Raw genomic sequence first — 8,873 nt, 5'->3', positions numbered from 1 at the left:
CATTAACAATTCAAAGAAAACCTCATTTCACAATGACAATAACAAAGGAAATTCAATTAACATTAATAATATGTACAATTTTGTATTACTTTCTCTTAACATTAAACAAAATATATTCCAAATTACAAACATTTGTTCATTTATGTACACTTTTGTATTACTTTCTCTTAAAGAAATCTATACAAATATCACTCATATTTTATTCTAAGAAATCGAGTGTAAGGAGTCCTAAGCACTTTGCTCTTGTAACGCCTTCGTGACCCCTCTTCACATAAGTCTTCATTGGAGGTGGATTGGTGGATATGCCTCCCAGGGAAAAAAATCCAGTGTTCATGGACGGTTCTCTACATAAAACACTTTGTCCACCATCTCCGCAATCAGTGACCGGTGCTCCTCTGTCAAATGCTCGTTCAAAGTAGAAATATACTTTGTTAAAAAGGAGTGACTAACCCTCAACTACATCAACAACAAACAAAATAACCAAAACATAAAAGCCCTAAAACAAAAACAACAGAAAATTTAACAGGGAAAACCCAAAATCCAAACCGAAAACGCAATGTACAAAATGAAGGAAGAATGCATTTACCTTGCTCGTCGAAGGACCATGGTTACCGGAACTTGCCATTTTGCACAATACACTCAACAAAGAGGACGACATTGACCAACACGAAGAGATGTAATGAAAACGTACAAGGGTAACAACAAGGAAGAGCGACAACCACAAGGAAGAGAGAGACCGAAAACCAAAAGGGAGAGCTAGAACGAAGATGGTGAACGAGAAGGAAGAAAGAGAACGATGATTTCTAATGAATTAGGGCAAGGGGTATATTTGGAATCCCAAATTTTCTGAAGCTCTCATCAATTTCAATGTCACAATTTCAGAAATAAAAGAAAAAAAATTGGACCAATGTACTACTGACACCTAACATTTTTAAAAATGTGTTAAAATTTTGTTGTTAGAATATCGCGATCCAAAATTATAAGTGAAAACGGATGTTGTGAAAACTGGATTGGGAAAAACGGATATGGAGAGGAGAGAAAAAGAAAAAGTGAGACTTTGGGTGGTGTGGGGCTGCGCAGCTGTGAAAGTAAAAGTAAAAATGACATGTAAAGATTAGGGTTTTCTTAAAAAAAAATAAAAAGGTAAAAGGTTAAAGTAAAAAAAGGATATTTTAGTAATTAAAAGAATACGAAGGAGGTGCAGGGAACACTTGGGATGCTGGAGGATCAACTTCCCTTAGCGCTTGTTCTTTTGAGTGGATTTGAGGGAGTGGATTTGAGGGGATTTGAGAGGATTTGCATATAATTTTTTTTGTCGTTTTTTTGAGCGAATTTAGAGGTAAATGAGAATGAATTTTAAATAATATTTTTTAATTTGTCACATCAATACAATTTTATACTAATTCTCACAAATTTTATTTTCAAATTCACTCTCATTTACTTCCAAATTCGCTCAAAAAAACGACAAAAAAAATTATCTTCAAATCCTCTCAAATCTCCTCAAATTCATTCCGTGAAATCTACTCAAAAGAACACAGCCTTAAGCTATTTGGAAGCAAATTGGAATGCATTGATAAAGCTGCTGCCATACTTCAAATTAGGCCACTGGAACGCTTCTGCTGCTGCAAGCACTGGTTAGACCTTGGGCAAGTGAATTTGGGTCGTTGCTCCTAATTGAAAGAAGAGTGAGCCGCTGGCATGGACATTGGGTCTGCAGTTAATTGAAGCTGTGCGTTTTTGGTGGCTACTCTGCTTTGGGGTCATGTGCATTAGTGATTCATTTGACAGAGAGCATCCATGTGCTAGGGCTTGCTCGAGAAAAGAAACTAAAGAGAAAGAGCAGAAGAGATGAAGATGGAGACGAAGCTCGTGCACGTGACTCTGACCGGTGAAGAAGCTCAAGATGATCAGAGGGCTTGGAAAGAAAGACGAAGGAAGACCGTCCGATTGGATTAAACTCAAAGAGTACTGAAGAAGGTTCCTCTTTTCCCACCCTTTCCCTCTGTTTCTGACCTTATATAAAGGGGTTTTCTGTTATGTAAATAGACACTTTTATACGCACTTTACTTTAACCGTTCTTAGTTTCTGAATAGAGTAGAGAGTGGCGGGGGTGACAAACACTGCGTTCTAGGTTTATCGCTTTCATAGGCTAGGGTTTATCGCGCTGTTCTTCGATTCTGGATTTCATTGAGTTGCGAGGGTGACAGGCCGTGATTTTCAGTGATTTCTGGTATCATGTACTTTTATCTTCAAAGTTTAATGAAATTCTGATCCTTTTATTGTTCTTCCTTCAATTTCTTACATTTCTTACTGCTTTTTAATTTCGTGCAATTGATTTTACTTTTCCCAGCACTTGTATACTTTGATTTTGCCATTTATTGTTGAATACTGATGTTGCCTTTGTATTTGGGATTTTTCTTTTATGTTTCTTGCATTAGTTGTATCAATTTGGTTTCTGTTCTGAGCATGATGAATTGTAGTTTAGGATTGATTTTTTTTTTGTCTTTGATGATTGAATTTAGTGTAGGTAATTGCTGTTATTTGTTCTTAGAATAGGTTTTCATGATTAGATATGGTTGAACGTAAAATTATGAGTTAAGTATGTGGTGGTTGGATAATTGAGTGAGAATTGCCATTGTAAGTTCTGAGATTTGAACAAGAAGACCCCAAAGTGGGCTTCATCTCTTACAGGATGTCTTTCTGAGAGTAATTGAGACTTTTTCTTCTAATCCATTGCATATTTGCTTCTGATTTTTACGTTTGCCTAATCTACGTCGTTTGCTTCTTTTATTTGTGATTCTGCATTTCTGCCCATTTGGTTCTGTACATGATAACCTATAGTTTGTGCATTTACATTTACCTTTCCAGAATATGTATATAGCTAAGAGATTCTTTGGTCTATTAGTTCCATGTGTTAAGCATCTAGGTTTCTTTAGTTTTCATATATGTTTCATTTTAGTTTTCATATCCAGAGTCAGTAGTTTAGGTCATTTTAACTTCATTCTTGCATTTTTAGTTTAGGAGTTATTGTTTCTTTTCATTTTCTTTCTTTCTTTTAAACAATTTACAGATTTTAGTTTTAATTCTTTTCTTTTTTTCATTTCATTCATTTTTAATTTTCCCACCCCTGCATTAGTAGTTAATAAATAGAATAAAAAGCAAGAATTAACTAAACACTTTGACCTTAATTGTACCAAGTATGAAGATTGATACTTATGTTGTCTCTATACTTTATTAATGGAAAAATCTAGTTTGTTTTGATTTTGTGTGATCAATCTCCGTTTAACAAATGGTGCCGTTGTCCGGGACTCGGCGAGTTAAGTTTTATAGTCTTAGGTTAGTCTTGTTTAGGTTGTTTCTTTTTGCATATTTTTTTAGTGTGCTTAGGGTCTGTTTTTGAAGTTTTAACATTTATGAATAGTGGTTCTTAGTTCTGTGTGTGTTTAGTTTCTTTGTTTTTAGCTTGTGTTCTGAAATTTTTGAAATTCTCTCATCTCTACATATTGGTTCCTCTGGATGTTATGCTTGTGTGTTTGGTATAACTAAAATCATATTTAACTATTATTATTATTATTATTATTAATATTATTATTATTATTATTAATATTATTATTGTTATTATTAATATTATTATTGTTATTATTAGTTATAATCTTTTATTATTATTTGTATTATTAATGTCTGTTATTAGTATTAGTATTGTTTTGAATATTAGTATTACTTTTAGTGTTATTATTTGAGTTAATATTATTATTAGTCTTAGTAATTCTAGTATTTGTAATATCACTATTAGTATTGGTTTTAGTATTATTATTATTTTTTATTATAATAATAATAATAATAATAATAATAATAATTAATTATATAATTATAATTATAATTATTAAATATACATATCTTAAATTATAATTAATTATTATAATAATTAAATATACATATCTAGTTATTATAATATTTATTACTATAATTATTAAATATATAATTATAATAATTAAATATATATTAAATTTATTTATAAAAAAATCATATTATTTAAAAGAATAGGTTAAAAATAAAGTTTTATTATCTTTTAAAAACAAAATTCCGTCTTTCCAATGGTAGAGTGCTTCTCCGGACATGAGAATGAATGAGCCAGGGGTGAGGAGAACGGGGACGGAGGGGAGGCGTTGGTGAAGTGCATGACGCAGTCTGACTCGAGGGAGAGGATGGCGATGCCGTCGTCGAAGCGGAGGAGGTCAACGTGGGCGCAGATGCCTTGGCCGGGCTGGTAGACGTTGGCGATCATCTGGTCCAAGAGGGGTTCTCTGTGAAGGATGTGGGGCGGGAAGGGAGGTGGGTTATGGGCCTGGAGGCGGATGGAGCGGCAAATGGAGTGGGCCAGAGGAGGGCCCCAAGAAGGGAGGTGTTGGAGGCCGAAGCGCATGGCCTGGTTGATGGAGGGATAGGGGATCCAGTTTTGGGATTGGAGGGATGCGACTATGCGAGATTGGTGGCGTGGAGAGAGGAAATTGGGACACAGCCATAGACCCGAAGATTTCTTCCAACACTGCCTTCTCCTCCTCCTCTTCCCTCATCTTTCTTGCTTCCACTTCTCTTCTCTTCCCAGTTTCTTGCTTGCTGCTTTATATCAAATGATGGAATCAGCTATAGATTTGAGCCCCCATCCTCCTCACTCACCTTTTTTTTTCTTCGCCGCACACCTTGAAAGTACAACATATTGCTTTGGTGGCCTGGCCCAACACATTATTTTTGGTCTGACTGAACCAAAATAATAGATGAAAATTTCTGCACCCCCATAATTACTAACTACATTTTCTTAGTTTTCAAAATAACCATTCTACCTGACTTCCGGATTATTTTTTTTTCTAGAATTTTTGCAACATGATTTTCAGAACAAAATTTTCCGAATAAATAATTTTTCCAGAAGATACTCTTTGGAACAGGATTTTTATAACAAGTTTTTTGAAACATGTAAAATATTTTTTAATATAAAATATATTTGAAGATAAAACCACTTATTTTTAAATTATAACTGTATTTTCTTAGTATAGAATATATATTTTTTGTCTTATCAACAACAGTTATCAATTATCTCTTACATAACTAAAATAAGGTTAATTTCACTTTGAATTGAATATAAGTGTAAAATATAAATACAATTCTTTTAGAAATAATGGAAAATTTATATCTTTTTGTATTTATCTTTTTGTTAAGCTTATATTTTCGTTTTGATGAACTTTTGGCTTCTAATTTTATTATCTTATTTACTTGTTTAAAAAACAGTTTTGATTTATATTTTTGATTAAGTTTATCTTTCATAACTTTTTTGCATAACTTAATAAAATCAAATGTATCAAAAAAAAATTTTATGGTTTATCTTTTTTTTTTTATTTATATCTTTTTATCTTAATCTTTATGATCTATCTTGGTTTCCTATTTAAAATCCCTAACACTTCTATACCTTATTATTTTTTCATTACATTTTTTTCTCTTTCAACTCTCAAGTTCTCACCATCATTTGATTGTCATAATGAGAAACTTGAAAACTTTAAAAGAATTGCTTGCAAGTATTACTGATAGAGAGTCACTAAATAGATTGTGTTCCAAGTCATTTCAACCTTCTATGTTGAATTGGTTAATTTCTCAAGATGCTCCACACTTTTATAATGAAGGAGAATTGCTTCAACTGGAGGATTACTACCAACAACTTTCAAATTGTTATGAATCACATTTAGAAAGGAATAATACACAAAGAGGTGTTCCAATAAGGTATGTTGAAATTCACTTTATTTGTTATTTTAATTTTTAGTATAATGTATAATAATATATTTCTTTTAATTTTATCCCACTGTTTTTATGTAATGATCATTATTTTAAACAGTAAATATAGATCCTTATTTCAAACAGATATAATGTCATTAAAATAAGGGTCAAATATGTTTTTAGTCCCTTAATTTTGATATGAAATTGAAACTTATCTAAACTTTGATATATTTTGTTCCTTAAACTTAATAAATGAATAAAGTTTTTTTAATCCAATTATATTAACTTTTTTTTTATGCTAAACGTATTTCATTCTAGTAATTGGGTTAGTTGAAAAACATATTTGATATTTCACTAACATTTGAGGTAATTAGATTCATATTACTGTATCCATTCCATTTCTAATTTTAGGACCAAAATATATTCAAATCTCATGTAGAAAAGGAAAAAAAATAATTTTATATGAAAGTTAGGAACAGACACATGTTTAATCACATTAGATATAAGAAACAAGCAATCCTTCATTAGTCAAAATAATAATACATTATATAAGCAATGTATGTATAATTATAAATATGATAGTTATTATGAATTTGATTGAAAAACTTACATTCACATGTGTTTTAACGAAAAAATTAATTTGACATAATAGTAGAATGGAATAGAAAAAATATATAATAATAATAGTAATATCTAAAAGGCTATTTAATATAGTTTTCTATTTGTAAATGTATTCCAAGTTGTAATCATTTAATAATATTTACTATATATTATTTATATAATTCCTTAATTAAATATGAATTAAATAGATAGGATAAGATGATTATAGATTTGTTGATTTGGTATCAGGAAAATCGTTAGATTTTTACACCATGCTTAATTTGTAAATTAATTTGAACAATCATAATAAGAAGATATTATATTTGACTACATTATAGTTATTTTTTTTAAATTTCATAAATTAGTTTTAATGTAGTAATATCTTGTTAGATTTCTATTAGTTTATAAATTTAAGTGCATCACATCATATTTAGATCATGAAAACGAAATTTAATTTGTAAAATCTCATTAATTTTGTTAGATTTCTTAAAATTTATTCTAATTCTTCTAAAATCTAAATTTCATTTCTTATTTTATTTTATTTTATATATTGAGTTAGAATTTTGTTAAGGGGTGCTTTATTTTTATAAATAACTTTTATTAATGTGAAAACTAGTTATGTATCAAACTATAACTAGAATGAGTATAATTATTAATTAAAATGTTTTTTTATACGTAGACAAAGAGAAGATATGTCAAAAGGAGAAATCGAGGAGCCAAATATCAAAAAGCGAAGGAAAATTATGAAAAGTTCATTATGTTCATGTTCATCATCATCTCCACCGTCATCATCATCTTTACCTCCACCACCATCACCATCTTTACCTCCACCACCATCACCATCTTTAGCTTTACTTGTATCACCACCACCATCTTCACCTTTAACTATACCACCACAACCATTTTCACCTCCACCTCTAGCATCACCACCATCCTTACCTCTACCACCGCCGTCAAGGATTAAAGTGGTAGGGCCAAAATCTCCACCACCACGAAAGGTAGTTGTGACATGTCCAACACCTTCATCATCAGATTTGTCAGTAGAATTTAGGAATCGAGTCACCGAGTTGAATGGCTATGATCTTAAATTTGTGATGCACAAGATACTTTTCTCATCGGATGTAAAGCCAAACAATAACCGATTATCAATTCCAAAAAAGAAAATCAAATGTGATTTTCTCACTGAAAATGAGATTATGAAGTTGGAAGAAAAAGAAAATAATGATAAAATTATTGGTTTGGAAGTGACTGTGTTGGACCCCTGTTTGAGAGAATATACTTTGCCAATGAAGAAGTGGACTATGAAATCAGACACCTACAACCTTGTAAAGGAGTGGAACAAGATTGTGGCAGCTAACAAGTTTAAAGAAGACCAAGAATTACAAATATGGTCTTTTAGGGTTAATACCAAATTGTATTTATTCTTAAACAAACTTTTAGTTTGAATCTTGGGTTCTAATGTAAAGTGAAGATTAAATTTTTCTTTTAAATTTGTTTTCTTTTAGGTTTTTATAAATAAGGTGTAGTAAGGTGTAGCTTCTTCCAGAATTTTGTTGGTTAGTAAGAAGTATTTTTCTTGAAATTTAGGTTTACATATAAGTTTCTCTTCGCATCCTTTTTAAGAACCTTAGAATAAAATTCACTATCACTAATAAATGTAGAAGAAAAGGCCTTTGAAAATTTTTCAAGCAAAAGATTTGCATTTAGCAAAGTACTTATTGAAGGTAAAGAAACTATCAAACCTTTTTAAACAATTGTCTTTAATTTCTGTTGCTAGAGATCAATGGCAGCGTAATTAAGATGTTAGTGTCACCTTGGAAATTCCATAAATGGTGAATGGATATACTTGGTACATTTTAGTATGCAACTTTACAAAAGAAGTTTATTATAAACGCAATGATGCATTTACTGAAATGGGTTGAATCAGAATAAGTAATCACATTTACAACAAAAAAGAAATGTAACTTTCTATGAAAATTGATAACATATCAATTTTTGTGGTTCCAAAAACTTTGGTTCTAGGAATGAAATGTAATTTGTAAGTAGGCATGTGTAAAACTTATTAATATATAAGTAATTGCTATTTAATTAAAAAGAAAGTTATTTCTTTATTGTGCAATAAAATTTTCTAGAAATAATTAGTTAAAACATAATATATATATATATATATATATATATATATATATATATATATATAATTTACATATTTTAAAAATATCATTATGTAAAATTATTGATATTTAAAATAATTACAATTATAAATATAATATTATAACTGGTTTATGAATTAGAGTCTAAATTAATCTATAATATTAACCATCAAAATTTTAGCTACCAAATAATTAGTGTCTAAACTAATTTTTAATTTTAAATTAGTATAAATTTTAACAAATTTAGTCTTTACGAATAAATATAATTTTATTTATTGGCATTGAGCAATCATTACTATTTTATCCTCACATCTTAATAAAACTAATTGTAGTGAAATATAAAAACTTCTTATCATTGAA

At 29.9% G+C, this 8,873-nt stretch overlaps 1 long non-coding RNA gene and 1 pseudogene across 1 annotated transcript; one reads left to right on the top strand and one right to left on the bottom strand.

Annotated features, from left to right (window-relative positions):
• The first annotated feature begins 1,532 nt into the window (after positions 1-1,532).
• On the top strand, positions 1,533-7,892 carry LOC124820374 (uncharacterized). Its single transcript, XR_015783512.1, has 3 exons — positions 1,533-2,230; positions 5,673-5,769; positions 7,043-7,892. It is a non-coding gene; the product is annotated as an uncharacterized LOC124820374 (long non-coding RNA).
• LOC148206189 (uncharacterized protein P8A3.02c-like) lies at positions 4,029-4,583 on the bottom strand (annotated as a pseudogene).
• Positions 7,893-8,873: the final 981 nt, after the last annotated feature.

Source organism: Vigna umbellata, chromosome 1 (assembly GCF_029865625.1).
Source record: "Vigna umbellata cultivar VRB3 chromosome 1, Vumbellata_1.0, whole genome shotgun sequence".
Classification (NCBI taxonomy): Eukaryota; Viridiplantae; Streptophyta; class Magnoliopsida; order Fabales; family Fabaceae; genus Vigna; species Vigna umbellata.
This window is presented reverse-complemented; position numbering and strand designations above follow the sequence as displayed.